Genomic DNA, 15,082 nt, shown 5'->3' with positions numbered 1-15,082 from the left:
GTACATGTAGAGTTGGGGACTATGTGTGCTTTCAGGCATCTGCTGGGGGTCTTGGACCAATCCTCTGTGGATAAGGAGGACCACTGTAGGTTAGTCTATTAATAGAGACTCTTCCCTTGGTTGTTCTGTCCTCCACTAGCTTTCAGTGTCTTCACTTTCAGTTCTTTTAAGGGCTCTTTTGGCATCTCAAACACCTGTCAAAGCAAAGTTCACTCTCATTCAGCCCAACAGTACATTTTTTAATGTCATAAGACATTTAATGCGTCTGAAAGAGAGAGTCATGCCTAAATCAGAGACTCCAAAGAGTTTTAAAATCACTGCTTATCCTGCTCTCATTTTCCCACAAGCCTGAAAAAGATCCTCCCTCCTTCTATTGTTAATTCTGGATGATTCTCAAATCAACTCTGACTCATGCAGGAAGCCTTCCTAGATAAAGTGGGTTGACTGGGAAGTCTCCCTTCCCACAAACTTCTGTTTCTAGACATCATTTCTATATTACCCCCCGCCTTTGTTCCCCCAGCTCATCAGTCTATCCAATGAGAAAAGGTACCAAAAATAAAATTTCCAGTAACATCCTAATGTTAAAATTAGTTCAATAACATAAAAGCTATTAATATGTACTACACAGTATGGAAGCATTGCTGCACAGTCAACCCGGATCATGTGCTTGTCATGCTGGCTGACCATGGCTGGTCCTGGGCTCTAGGAGCTGTGTGATGTGCTTGTTCAAGGTTTCATAGTTCAGTCAGACTTTCTGGCATGTGTTGGAAGTAATGTACTACACCTTTCATTGTGGATTCAGATGATAGCATGAGTAGATTAAAAGCCTATTTGAGGGGTAATGTATGCAATGTCTCAAAATAATGTGCAAAAGAGTTCAGAACAATACACAGTATCTACCTGTAGTCTGTCAACTACCTCCCTTTAATTGTATCATCCCCTCTTCCATTTCCTCCACAATCTATGCCCAGTTTTGTTTTCTCAACTTTTCATTCTTTTTTTCACCCCATTGATTATCTTCCCTTTGCTGAATTTTTTATTCCCATGACCTGTTCATTCCATAACTAGAAGCCTGAATCTTCCCTTCTCCTACATCTATTAGGTGCTTTTCCTTACTTCCCTCCCCTCCAGCAATCATCACTTTGTTTTTTGTATTTATGAGTCTGTTTCTGCTTTTTTGTTTGCTTGTTTATTTGGTTTGTTTTTTGGATTCTAAATATACGTGAAATCATATGCTATTTGTCTTTGACTTATTTCACTTAGTATTATACTGTCTAGGCCTATCTATGTGGTCACAAAGGGCAAGATCTCATCCTTTTTATGGTTGAGTAATATTCCATTCTGTGTATACCACACCTTTATCAATTCATCTGTCGATGGACACTTGAATTGCTTCCATGTCTTGGCTATTATAAATAATGCTTAAATAAGCATAAGGGTGCATATAACTTTTCAAATTAGTGTTTTCATTTTTCTTTGGGTAAGTACCCTATTGTGGAATTACTAGATCATATGATATTTCTGTTTTAATTTTTTGAGTAAATTCCATACCATTTTCTCAGTGGCTATACCAATCTACATTCCCACCAACAGTGCATGAGGGTTCCTTTATCTCCATATCCATCAACACATATTTCTTTGTCTTTTTAGTCTAATTTTTTTTTAAATGTTTTTTTATTTATGTCTGAGAGAGAGAGAGACAGCATGATCAGGGGAGGGTCAGAGAGAGAGGGAGACACAGACTCTGAAACAGGCTCCAGGCTCTGAGCTAGCAGTCAGCACAGAGCCCGACGCGGGGCCCGAACCCACGAACCGCGAGATCATGACCTAAGTGAAAGTCGGACGCTTAACCGACTAAGCCACCCAGGCGCCCCTTTAGTCTAATTTTTTAATGTTTATTTAAACTTTTTTTAATGTTTATTTATTTTGAGAGAGAGAGAGCACACATGAGCAGGGAAAGGGCAAAGACAGAGGGAGACACAGAATCTGAAGCAGGCTCCAGGCTCCAAGCTGTCAGTACAGAGCCTGACACGGGGCTTGAACCCACAAACTTTAAGATCATGAACTGAGCCGAAGTCAGGCACTTAAAACTAACTGAGCCACCCAGGCACCCCTAATGTTTATTTATTTTTGAGAGAGAGAGAGAGAGAGAGAGAGAGAGAGACAGAGTGAAAGTAGAGGAGGGGCAGAAAGAGAGGGAGACACAGAATCCGAAGCAGGCTCCAGGCTCTGAGCTGTCAGCACAGAGCCTGACGTGGGGCTTGAACTCATAGACAGTGAGATCATAACCTGAGCTGAAGTTGGACTACCTGCCTGAGCCACTCAGGCACCCCTCTTGTCTTTTTTATTTTAGCCATTCAGACAGGTATAGAGTGATCTCTCATTGTGGTTTTGATTTCCATTTCCCTGATGATTAGTGATGTTGAGTATCTTTTCATGTGTGTGTTGGCCATCTGTATATTTTCTTTGGAAAAATATCTGTTCAGGTCCTGTGCCCATTTTGTAAAGGGATTATTTGTGGAGTTTTTTTAGTCTTGAATTGTATCAGTTCTTTATATAGTCTGGATATGAACCCTTTTTAGATGTATCATTTGCAAATATCTTCTCCTACTTATTAGGAGCCTTTTCATTTTGTTGATGGTTTCCTTCACTATGCAAAAGCATTTTATTTTGATGTAGTCCCAGTAGTTTATTTTTGCTTTTGTTTCCCTTACCTTAAGAGACATATCCAGAAAAATGTTGTTATGGCTAATGTCAAAGAAATTACCGCCTATGTTCTGTTCTAGGAGTTTTATGGTTTCAGATCTCACATTTAGGTCCTTAATCCATTTGAAGTTTATTTTTATTTTTATTTTTATTTTTTTAATTTTTTTTTTTTAATGTTTTATTTATTTCTAGGAGAGAGAGAGAGACAGCGTGAGCAGGGGAGGGTCAGAGAGAGAGGGAGTCACAGACTGAAACAGGCTCCAGGCTCTGAGCTGGCAGTCAGCACAGAGCCCGACGCGGGGCTCGAACCCACGAACCGCGAGATCATGACCTAAGCGAAAGTTGGACGCTTAACCGACTAAGCCACCCAGGCGCCCCTGAAGTTTATTTTTAAAGAGTGGTCCAGTTTCATTCTTTTCCATGTGGCTGTCCAGTTTTCCCAGCACCATTTGTTGAAACGACCATCTATTCCCCAGTGCATATTCATCTATGTCCAGTGTTTGTATTTCCAACTTTCTTCTGAAGCCCCTCCTTTAAAAAAAATTTTTTTTAACATTTATTCATTTTTGAGAGACAGAGACAGAGTGCAAGCAGGGGAGGAGCAGAGAGAGAGGGAGACACAGAATCCGAAGTGGGCTCCAGGCTCTGAGCTGTCAGCACAGAACCTGACGCGAGGCTCAAACCCACAAACTGTGAGCTCATGACCTGAGCCGAAGCCAGATGCTTAGCCGACCGAGCCACCCAAGTGCCCCTCTCTGAAGCCTCTCCTAATCAGTTGGACAAAAGTTCTCCATCTAGTATCCACTCACACAGTTTAGCATTTCACATTAATGTTTCTGTTTCCAAAGCTTTGTTAATTCTATTATATACCTACTCCCTTGCTATATTTTATGACCGTCAGTGTGCTTGCTGTTTCAGCTTTTTTTCCCCTTCATATTCCACACCAAGTCCTGTTATCTCTGAAATCTTTCCTAAATCTGACTACTTCCCAACTCTAGTCCAAGCCCCCATCATGTCTTTACTGGACAACTGGACTTCCTACTTGCACTGTCTGCTAAGACAGTAGCCAAGGTGAATTTGGTTTTTTAAAACGTTTTTCTTGTGAAATATAACATGAAGATAAAGGAGTACCTGAAACATGCATGTACAGCTACTCTGTAGTTTATTATAAAGCAAATAGCACATAGCCACCATCAAGTTAAAGAAATAGAATGTAGCTAGCATTCTAGAAGATTTGCCCCATAATCCCTTCCTCATGTTAACCCCTATCTCCTTTATAGAGATAACAGCTATATTGACTTGCTTTTCTTTATAATTTTATTACTGTATCTCTCATCCACCCAAGCACTGCCAGAGGGGAATTTAGGCCCGCCTTGCCAAGCCTCCAACTTTCAAGAAAGGCCAGAAATCTGACCTTTTACATTTTTTTTGAATTTTAAAATTTTGCATTATTTTAAAAAATATAACAATGCAGGAAAAAAACAAATGTTTGCTGGTCGAATCCCCCCCCCCCCAATAATTTTACCACTGTATCCTACATCACTAAATTTTTTTCCTGGTTGTGATTTTTTTTGTAAGTGAAATCACATGTATTGTGTATCTGGCTTCTTTCATTCAGTATTATGTTTTTAATTAAGAGTCATCTATTCTGTATGAGACTACAGTTTATTCATTTTCATTGCTGTAAAATACTCTTATTTTATGAATTTTATTTATCCATCCTGTTGAATTTTGGGTGTCTCTAATTTAGGATATTATGAGTAATGCTGCTACAAACATTCTTGTACATGTCGCCCAGCGCATATGGTCAAGAGTATATGCCTTCCTCCCTCCCTTCTTCCCTCTTTCCATTTGGATACCCAGTTATTCCAGCTCCATTTTATGAAGAGACCATCCTTTCCCCCCTCCCTTCGCAATGCTATCTTTGACTTAAATCGAGTATCCATATGTGCATGGGTCTGTTTCTGAGCTCTTTTATTACATTGGTCTGTTTGTCTGTCTATTTTTCTGTGTTCCCTGCTGCAATATCACACTGCCACAATAATGAGTCACACTGGCTTTATAATAAGGCTTATGTCAAGTCGAGAAAGTCCTTCCTCCTCTCTTCCTTTTCTTCCTCCTCCTTTTTCAAGAGTGGCTTTCTATTCTTGATCCTTAATATTTCCATATACATTTTAGAATTAGAATTTTAGAATTTTTCTCCAGAAAAAGCCATGGTATTTTGATTGGTATTGCACTGAATCTATGGACCAATTTGAGAAAAACTGGCATCTTTATAATAATTGGTCTTATAGTCCTTGAAAATGCTATCTCTTAGGGCGCCTGGTGACTCAGTTGGTTGAGTGTCTGACTCTTGATTTTGGGTCAGGTCATGATCCCAGGGTTGTGGGATTGAGCCCCACATTGGGCTCTCCCCTGGGATCAAGCCCTGCATCAGGCTCCGCAGTGAGCATGGGGCCTGCTTAAGGTTCTCTCTCCCTTCGCCTCTCTCCTCTGCTCATACTCTCTTTCTAAAATAAAAGAAAAAGAAATCATATCTCTTGGAATATATCCTTGGCATGATATCTCTTCATTAGTCTTTAGTTTCTCTCAGTAAAATTTTATAGTTTTCTACACAAAGGTCTTAGACATTTTGTTGGATTTATCTCTGGGTAGTTAGTATATTTTTTTAACACTCTTATAAAGGGTATTATTTCTTAAATTTTATTTTCTAATTGTTTTTGCTGATGTGTACAAATACAATTGATTTTTGCGTCTTTATTTTGTATCTAGTAATCTTGATGGAACAGTCTTTTAAAATTGTAAGTCATTACATGTCATTCCCTTGTTAAAAACCCATCAATGGGGCGCCTGTGTAGCTCAGTTGGTTGAACATCCAATTTCGGCTCATTGTAAAAATATAATCCAAACCCTTTCGAATGACCATGGTGACTTCAAAACACATTCACAGGTTATTTGACACTCTTCTACCAAGAAGGTGAGTCTGCTTTCCCTCCCCCTTGGACTTGAGTGAATCTTTGTGACTACCTCAATGAACCAGATATGGTAGAAGGGACACTGTGTGACTTTCAGAGATAGGTTTGGAAGTACCCTGAAGCTTCTGCCAGTTTCTCTTGCTCTGAAAACCTTTAGCCACTGAAACTGAGCTACCCCACGTCCATGTGGAGAGAGAAAGCCAAGGAGCCAGAAATGTTCCAGCTTCCAGTTGTCTCCTAGCCAGACATGTGAATGCAGAAGCTCTGAAATAATCCTGGCTTCAGCCACCACCTGACTGTGAGAGACCCCACAGTAAGAGCTGCCTAGCTGACCTCAGGTGTCCCCAGATTCATGGGCAAAATTAATGATTGTTGTTGTTCTATGCCACTAACTTCTAGGATATTTTGTTATGCAGTGATAGGTAATGGGAACAGTGGTCTACAAGGCCATTTTTTTACTGTAAGCTCAACCTACCTACCTCACCAACCTCATCTCCCAAATATACTCCAGCCACACTGGCCTTGTATATGTCCTACCAAACAAGTCAAGCTTCCTTCTGTGTTGAGGCTTTTGGAGTTATCATAGATCCTTTGTCTTAGAACACTCTTAACTCTTCAAGCGGTAGCCTCCTTCTTGTAATCTGTCTCCTCAAACATCACCTCTCCAGAGATGCCTTTCTATCTGCTTATCTATCACTTTACCATCTTATTTTATCAATACACATTTTTCAGAGTTCCTGGGCGGCTCAGTCAGTTAAGCATCTGACTTTGGCTCAGGTCATGATCTTGCGGTCTCTGAGTTCCAGCCCCGAGTAGGGCCCTGTGCTGACAGCTCGGAGCTTGGAATTTGCTTCAGATTTTGTGTCTCCCTCTCTCTCTCTGCCCCTCCCCCGCTCACATTCTGTCTCTCTCTCTCTCTCTCAAAAATAAATAAAAAGAATTTTTTTAAATGCACATTTTCTGAAATCATTTATTTATGCATATTTATTTTTCTTTCATGTATTTATTGTCTACCCTTCCCTTCTAGAACATAAAACTGTCTGAAGCCAAAGAGTGTCCATTTTGTTCTCTTCTCATAGGTCCAGCACTTATAACTGTGTCAGGGAAGCTTTCACCATCAACAAAGATGGAATAACAGGGACTAGACATACCCTCCTATCTTAAGTAGCTAGAAAACCGGACAAAATATATGAAACAATGGATTTCAAGGCAATGGTACAACACTTACAAATCTAATCATAGTCTTACCACGAGATCCAACAGCGGTGCTTACGTGCACACAAACACCGCATGGGAATGCTTGTAATAGCCTTATTCATAATTGCCCAAAGCAGGAAGCAACCAAGAAGTCCTCCAATAGGTGAATGGAAAAAAACAAAACAAAACAAAAAACTGGTACATCCACACAACGAATAAAGGAAATGAGCTATAAAGCCATAAAAAGACACAGAGGAATGCATATCGCTGAGTGAGAGAAGCCAGCATGAAAAGCTACATGATCCCAACTATATGATGTTTTGGAAAAGGCAAAACAATGGAGACAATGAGGAAAGAACGAGAAAGGTAGTTGCCAGAGGTTGGGCAGGAAGGGAGGAAGGGATGCAGTAGGTGGAGCACAGAATTTTTAGGGCAGTGAAAATATTCCATATGACACTGACATACGCATGGATACTGACATTATACATTTGTCAAAACACATACAATCCTAGGACATAAAGAGCAGATGCTAATGTAAACTGTGGCCTTTAATTAATAGTAATGTATCAGGACCAGTTCATCTATTGTAACAAATGTACCACAGGAAAGCAAGATGTTAATAATAGGGGAAACTGCAGGGCGAGGAGGATGTCCATACTTTCTGTTCAATTTTTCTGTAAACCAAGAGCTGCTCTAAGGGGGAAAAAAGTTTATTAATAATTTATTGAAAAATAGGCTTCCATACAATTTATTAACTGTTAAAAGTGTTGAAATGATATGCAACAGGGTCTAAAACTGGTTATATCTAATTCTGGCTTTTCATTTTGCTGTTGATTTTTGTTTTCTCACACAAAAAAATGATGGTTTCATGATATCTAAGGAAACAAAGTCAGTTATTTTTTAATTAATTTTTAAATTTTTATTTATTTTAATTAATTTTGTTGACACATGTTACATTAGTTTCAGGCGTACAACATAGTGATTCCACAAGTTTAAACGTTATGCCGTGCCCACCACCAAGTATGGCTGCCATATGTCCCCCTACAACACTATTGCAGTATGATTGACTGTATTCCTTATGCTGTGCCTTTTATTCCGTGACTGACCCATTCCATACCTGGGAGCCTGTACCTGCCATTCCCCTTCACCCATTTTGCCCATCCTCTCACCCCTCCTCCCCTCTGGCAACGATCAGGCTGTTCTTTGAGTTTACAGGTCTAATTCTGCTTTTTAAGACCCAGTTAATGTAAAAAGAAGTGTTGGAAGAAGTAATGCAATAATTTTCCCTCTGCCCCATGCTGTAAGCACTTGTGGGCACTGTAACATGGAAGGTGCACTGTGACAATTTGTTCCCAAATGGGAACATAATGCCTACCTCTTGGGAAAGTATGAAGCATAGTTAAGATAACAAGTGCACTTAATAGAAGAATAATTACTGGGGCTCACAGGTGGCTCAGTTGGTTGAGCATCCGACTCTTGGTTTCAGCTCAAGTCATGATCTCACGGTTCACTTGGGAGTTCAAGCCCCATGTCTTGTAGGGCTCTGCGCTGATAGCTGATAGCGCACAGAGCCTGTTTGGGATTTCTCTCTTTCCTGCTCTTTCTGCCCCTCCCCAACTCACGTGCAGGGGGTAGGCGGAGGGAGTGTGTGTGTGTGTGTGTATGTGTGTGGGCACGTGCCTGTCCGTTTTCTCTCTCTCTAAAGGTGGATAAATAAACTTAAAAAAGAATAGAAGATAGCTGCTCCCACCCCAAACCCTGACCCAACACAACAGTGACAGCCTTGCCACCTCTCTCAGACTTGGGACCAACAGAACTAATCTCATCACGCTCTTTTCCCTGTTTAAGTCACTCCTTACAGGAATATAAGGACATCTTAAAAGCCTTGGAAATTAATAACCCTGAGACACTGTAAATTCTCTTTCCTGATTCCATTGCCCATCCCTTCAAACTCCTGTGTCCTCTGGTGTTTGTGATCAGTGGTCGAAAAACTCCCTACATCCTCAGTTTCTTCTCTGACCCTTCTGTACACCTTCTCGCTCCTAGTCAACCCTGGCTGTCCCCATCTTGCACCTTCAGCCCTTGTAAATGAGGGCCATTATCTTTCATTCACTTGTTCCTTTCTGTCTTTGTAGCACTCATTGGCAAAATCGCAATCCTGTTTAAATCCAGCTGCCTGCCTCTGCACCCTGCATCATAGTGGTACCTACCTGCTGGTGGTTGGAGAAAACCACCAAGCAAAATGACTGGTCTGTCTATCACTTAAATGGTGATTGTTGGCCTCAAGCGGCCCCTTCATATGGTTGAACATGGTATTTCATTCATTCTCTCACTTTCCTGCACGACTAGATTATTTGATGCATTTGTTTGTGTCAAATTAGGAAGGGGTCCAACTTTTTTTTTTTTTTTTTTGCATCTGGGTATCCAGTTGTCGTGACACTGTTTGTGGGGATTGTTCTTTCCCAATTGAATTGTTTTGCCCAGCTCCCTGTCAAATATCAATTGATTGTAAATGTGAGGTTTATTTCTAGATGCTCAATTTTTTAAATAAATTTATTTATTTATTTATTTATTTATTTATTTATTTATTTATTTATTTTAGAGAAAGCAAGAAAGTGTGAGCAGGGGAGGGGGGCAGAGGGAGGGAGAGAGAACCTTAGCAGGCTCCACACTCAGCGTGGAGCCCTACATGGGGCTTGGTCCCACAACCCAGGGATCATGACCTAAGTCAAAATTAAGAGTTGGATGCTCAACTGACTGAGCTACCCAGATGCCCCTGGACTCTCAATTCTATTCCACTGATCTTCTATCACTTTGCCATAATCACACTGCCTTCATTACTGTAGCTTTATAGTAAGTTTTGAAATTGTAAAGAGAGTCCTCCAATTTTATTCAAATTCAAGATTGTTTTGGCTATCCTGGGTCCCTTGTACGTCCATATGAATTTTTCGCATCAGCTTGTTAATTTGTGCTTCTCCCTGCCTCCCAAAAAAGCCAGCATATATCTGATAGTAATTGCAACAGATCTGCATATCAATTTTCCATCTTAACAATATTAAATCTTCTAATCAATGAAAATAATATATCTCTCCACTTATTGAGGTCTTCTCTAATCCTTTCAACAAGTTTCGTGGTTTTCAGAGTGTAAGTTTTATACTTTTTGTGGTTAAATATATCCCTGGGTAGTTTGTTCTTTTTGATGCTACTCCAAATGGAATTATTTTCTTAACTTCATTTTCAGATTGTTCATTGCTAGTATCGAGAAATCTTATTGATGTATGTGATCTGTAGCCTGCAACCTTTTTGAGGTTGTTTATTCTGATAATTTTTTAGTCAACTCTTCATGTTTTTCTATATACAAGATCATGTCATCTAAAAATTGAGATATTTTACTTCTTTTTCCAATCTGAATGTCTTTTACTTCATTTTCTTACCTAATTGCCTTGGCTAGAAGGTAATTATCGGAATCTTATTTCTGATGGTAAGAGGAAAAGCATTCAGTCTTTCACCATTAATGATGTTCGCCATGAGCTTTTGGTAGATATCCTCTATCAAGTTAAGGACATTCTCTACTAGTCCTAGTTTGTTGAATATTTTTGTCATGAAGGGATATCAGAGTGTTGGATATTGTCAAATACTTTTTCAGCTTCTATTGAGATGATCATGTGCTTTTTGTCCTTTACTGATATGGTGAATTATATTAATGAACTTTCAGATGTTTAAACAATTTTGTATTTTGGGGATAAATACTACTTGGTTAGAATATCCCTTATATATGTTGCTGGATTCAGTTTATTGGCATTTTTATCTTTTTAGGATTTTCACATCTACATTCATACTTGACAGTTAGGTTCCACTAATTGCCAGCTGATTGGTCTACTGTTTTCTATAATGGAGTAGGACACATATTGTCCCATGGTGGGAACCAGTCAAATCTGGTCCTCTTTGCAGGGGTTGTGTGTGTGTGTGTGTGTGTGTGTGTGTGTGTGTTTAAGATTTCATTAAGTAATCTCTACACCCACTGTGGGGCTCGAACTCACAACCCTGAGATCAAGAGTCGCATGCTCCACTGACTGAGCCAGCCAGGCTCCCCCTGCAGAGGTAGCTTTTGAGGTTTGTCTGGCCCCCAGGAGTGCTGTTCTTAGCTGACTCTTTTTCCCCAGTTCTCTCTGGTAAACTTGGCTTACAATTTAGCTTATCATCCTCCTGGAGCTACCGGGCATTTTAATTGCTTACCACCAAAATCTCCATTGTTTTCAAATGTGCCCTTAGACTTGAACTTCCTCACACCAGTGTCCCAAATAAAGCGAGCTCCCTTGGTGAGAGCCTTGGCACTTTCTGTTTTTGTGGCCCACCTCTCCTCCTGGGCCAAGTCTTTACACTATTGGGGGTGGCAGGGACAGTGGTCCAATTATTTCAGAGCTCCCTTGCAGGGCACAGGGTGGGGGCAGTAACCATCTGATCTTCTTGGCTTGCCTCTGGCCATGTGGAACCTCTGATCTGTGAGTGATAAGGGCCCCGTGTTCTAGGACTACCCTGCCTGCGTAGAGCCTCTGACCTACACAAGAGGCCAGGTGAAGGAAGAGAGACTTCAGCGTCTTGGCAGCACTTGCCTGGAATTTAACCTCTGCCACACAGAGCTTGGAGGTATGGAAAGTGCTGTGGCCTGCCCTGCACAGAGAGATAACACAGTCAGTGGCTGGGAGCTGGGAAGAAAGGAAGCCCTGTCTTCATGGCCACTGCTGCCATGCAGAGTCTCCATCCAGCTGAGATGGAAGAGTGGCCCAGAGGGGGAGGGGTGTTGTGGCTTAAGTGCCACCGACTCTCCCTGTTCAAACAGAGATCTAATACACTTTTCCCGAATAAATATTTCTTTGTCTGCTAGATGGGACAATTTAGAGGGACTGAAAGATTGTTTTTTAAGAAATAATTTTCACCAGCTATGGCTGTTTCACTGCAGAGACGATCCACAGAGCTCCTCACACTACCATTCCAGAAATGATCCTCTCTCCTTCCCTCTTAAGCAAAGCTTCTCAAAAGTGTTTAAGTGTTTCATGTTCAATTCCTACCTCCTTCCTCCTGCTCCCTGCCAAACTCTTTCTTTCTTTTTTTTAATATTTATTTATTTTTGAGAGACAGAGCACGAGTGGGGGAGGAACAGAGAGAGGGGGAGACACAGAATCTGAAACAGGCTCCAGGCTCTGAGCTGTCAGCACAGAGCCCAACGCAGGGCTCGAACTCACAAACCATGAGATCACAACCTGAGCTGAAGTCAGACGTTCAACCGACTGAGACACCCAGGTGCCCCCCCAAACTCTTTCTTGAACCAACTCCAGTCAGGCTTTGATCCCTCACAAATTCAGTGAAACTGCTCTTGTCAAGGTCACTGATGCCTTCCATGTTGCTAAGTTCTTTTTTTTTTTTTTTAACATTATTTATTTTTGAAAGAGAGAGAGAGAGACAAATCATGAGCGGAAGGGGCAGAGAGAGAGAGGGAGACACAGAATCTGAAGCAAGCTCCAGGCTCGGAGCTGTCAGCGCAGAGCCCAATGCAGGGCTGGAACCCACGAGCTGTGAGATCATGACCTGAGCTGAAGTTGGACGGTTAACCGACTAAGCCACCCAGGCACCCCCATCTTGCCAAGTTCTATAGGCACGGTCTCATTTTCATCTTACCTGAACTGGCAGCCATATTTGACACTGTTGATCTCACCTTCCTCTTTCCAACGTTTTCATCACTTTGCTCTCATAACACTACATTCTTCCTGATTCCTAGTTTTCCTGGGACCACATTTGTTGCTCCTTCGCAGTCTCCTTTGCTAGTGCCTCCAAACCAGTTCTTAGACTTCTTGTCCTTTTCATCTACACTCATTTCCATGGTGATCTCCTCCAGTCTCAGAGTTTTCAGTAATCCTCCATATGCTGATGGCTTTCAAATTTACATCTCCAGGCCAGGCCTCTCTTCCAAACTGCAGATTCATATAACACGCTGCCTACTTGACATTTCCACACGGTCACCTAATGGGTTTCTCAAGGTGAATGTACAAAACAGCTTCTGATCTTCTTCTCCAAACCTGTTCCTTCCAGTCTGCCTCATCATCTAGCTGCTCAAAGGCCACAAACCATGGTATTGTCATTGACTCTTTCTCACTCTGTGTCCAAGCTATCAGCCAATCCTGTTAGGTCTACCTTCCAAATTATTCAAAATATCACCTCTTATAACTTCCACTGCCATTCCAAGTCACTATCATCTCTTGCCTAGATTATTTCAAGAACTGCTTAAGTGGTCTTCCTGCTTCCATTCAGTTACCTCTCTGACCTCATCTCTCATTGCTGCCTCCAACCTCCAGTTCCACTGGCTTCCTTGCTGTATATTGAATACACAAGGCATGTGGAGGAGCATCTTGGATTGGCAACACTCTGCGTGTTACCACACATCAATGCCAGGAGGGAGGCCCAATCTTGAGGACACAAAAGTTTGCATTTGGAACCCTCTCACTTCTAGATTCTGCCATATGTGTCTCTTCCTCTGGTTCATTCTAATTTGTATCCTTTCATTATAATAAAACCGTAATCATAAGTCCTGAGTTCTGTTGGCCATTCCAGCAAATTACTGAACCTGATGGTGGTCATGAGAGCCCCCTAATTTGTAGCCAGCTGATCTGAAGTAAAAGTGGTCCTGGGGGGGTCTCCAAACTTGCAGCTAGTGCCTGGAGTCTTAGATATGCTTGGAAGCCCAGAGGAGTGTGTCCTTACCCTAAGGTCTGGCTATTCATGGTAGCACTAGAAGAAGTTAGGCAGGAATATCTAGTATCTCAGCTTGAGAAATATGGTGGTGTCCTACAGTCAATGATGGTTTAGAATCACTGGCTTTTCACATCCTGCATTAGATCCTGGATGGCATCTAGAACCTCTAGGTAAACATCATAACAGCATATATTTTTATGTCTTACCTTTGCAAATTGCTTTCATAGCTGAGCTTCAAAACAGGTAATATCACACTCCTTTGACAGGTGAAGAAACTGAAGTAAAGGGGAAGACACTTATCTGAAGTCACTAGACTCAAACATAGGTGTTCTACTTTGATGCACAGCTAGCTTTTCATACCAGAGCCCATGAGCTATAGAAGTCAGTTACAACACATATGGGGCAGGGGAGTGTTGCCGGATGAGGATCTTTACGATCAGTTATCCATTAGCACCTTTTAAGAAACTGAAGGCACCTGGGTCCCTCTAGACTTAGGAGTCAGGATTCCCTCCCACCTGATTTTCTCCTTTGGGGGCAATGAGATTTGGGGGAGAATGTCTAGAAACTTGGGTCTTCTCCAGTTAGAGAACTACATATTTCCTTAGAGCTCATTTATGGTCTCCTCATACTAATGGCCCTTCCCAAGGGAGAAAATGTGTTACCCTCAGGAAGACCAAAATCAGGTATGTAAGAAATCTCTTAATTCAGAGACTCAAGAGAACCTGTCCCAGAGTTGGTATCCAAGTATCCCACTACTAACATGTGCAAGTTCTTAAGCGCATTGAAAGATGATGTGTCATACCTACAAACCAAATGGAAAATGGCAAACATATGACCGGCTGGTTTCAAGGAAAGAAAATACAATTGGCTGTCAATAAAATATGCCCAATCTCACTCATAGTATGCAAAATACAAATTAAAACTACAAGAAGATGTCACTTTTACCTGTCAGACTGTCAGAGAAAATAATTTGGAAAGCACATTGTGTTGTGAGATCTGGGGACACCTCATCTGGCATCTTTGTTGCTGGTAAGTTTCAAAATTTGTATAAACTCCATGAAGGGTGACTTGGCAACATTTCACAAATACATATTTGCACTTGACTCATCAGCAAGTTCACTCTCAGGAATTTATTCTAAAGATGTATCCTCCCATCAGTGTAAAGATGTCTGCTGTGGACTGAAAAGCACTGTCACAATATTTCCCAACCCTTTCCATTAAAAGATGAGTCTATTTCCCCAGACACCTTAAATTTGGTATGGCCCTGCGGCTTGCTACAATAAAATGTAGCAGAAGTGATGCTGTTCCAGAGCCTAACCTCAAGAGGCTTGTAACTTCCATACTCATGCTCCTGGAATTCTGCCCTTGGACCAGTTGGTGGTTAGAGGCTGGAAAAACACCAAAGAGGCTGTTAGCAAAGGCTGGAGGAATGGAAGACAAACAGTTGCCGGAGGCTG

At 41.3% G+C, this 15,082-nt stretch overlaps 1 long non-coding RNA gene across 1 annotated transcript in view; it reads left to right on the top strand.

Moving 5' to 3' along the window:
• The window catches only part of LOC120243929, a 29,777-nt gene that overhangs the window by 880 nt on the left and 13,815 nt on the right, over positions 1-15,082 (top strand). The gene's annotated exons all lie outside the window — the stretch shown is intronic.

Source organism: Hyaena hyaena, unplaced genomic scaffold (assembly GCF_003009895.1).
Source record: "Hyaena hyaena isolate Hyena2069 unplaced genomic scaffold, ASM300989v1 scaffold_364, whole genome shotgun sequence".
NCBI classification, from domain to species: domain Eukaryota; kingdom Metazoa; phylum Chordata; class Mammalia; order Carnivora; family Hyaenidae; genus Hyaena; species Hyaena hyaena.
Note: the sequence above shows the minus strand (reverse complement) of the source record. Positions and strands in the feature narration are given on the sequence as shown.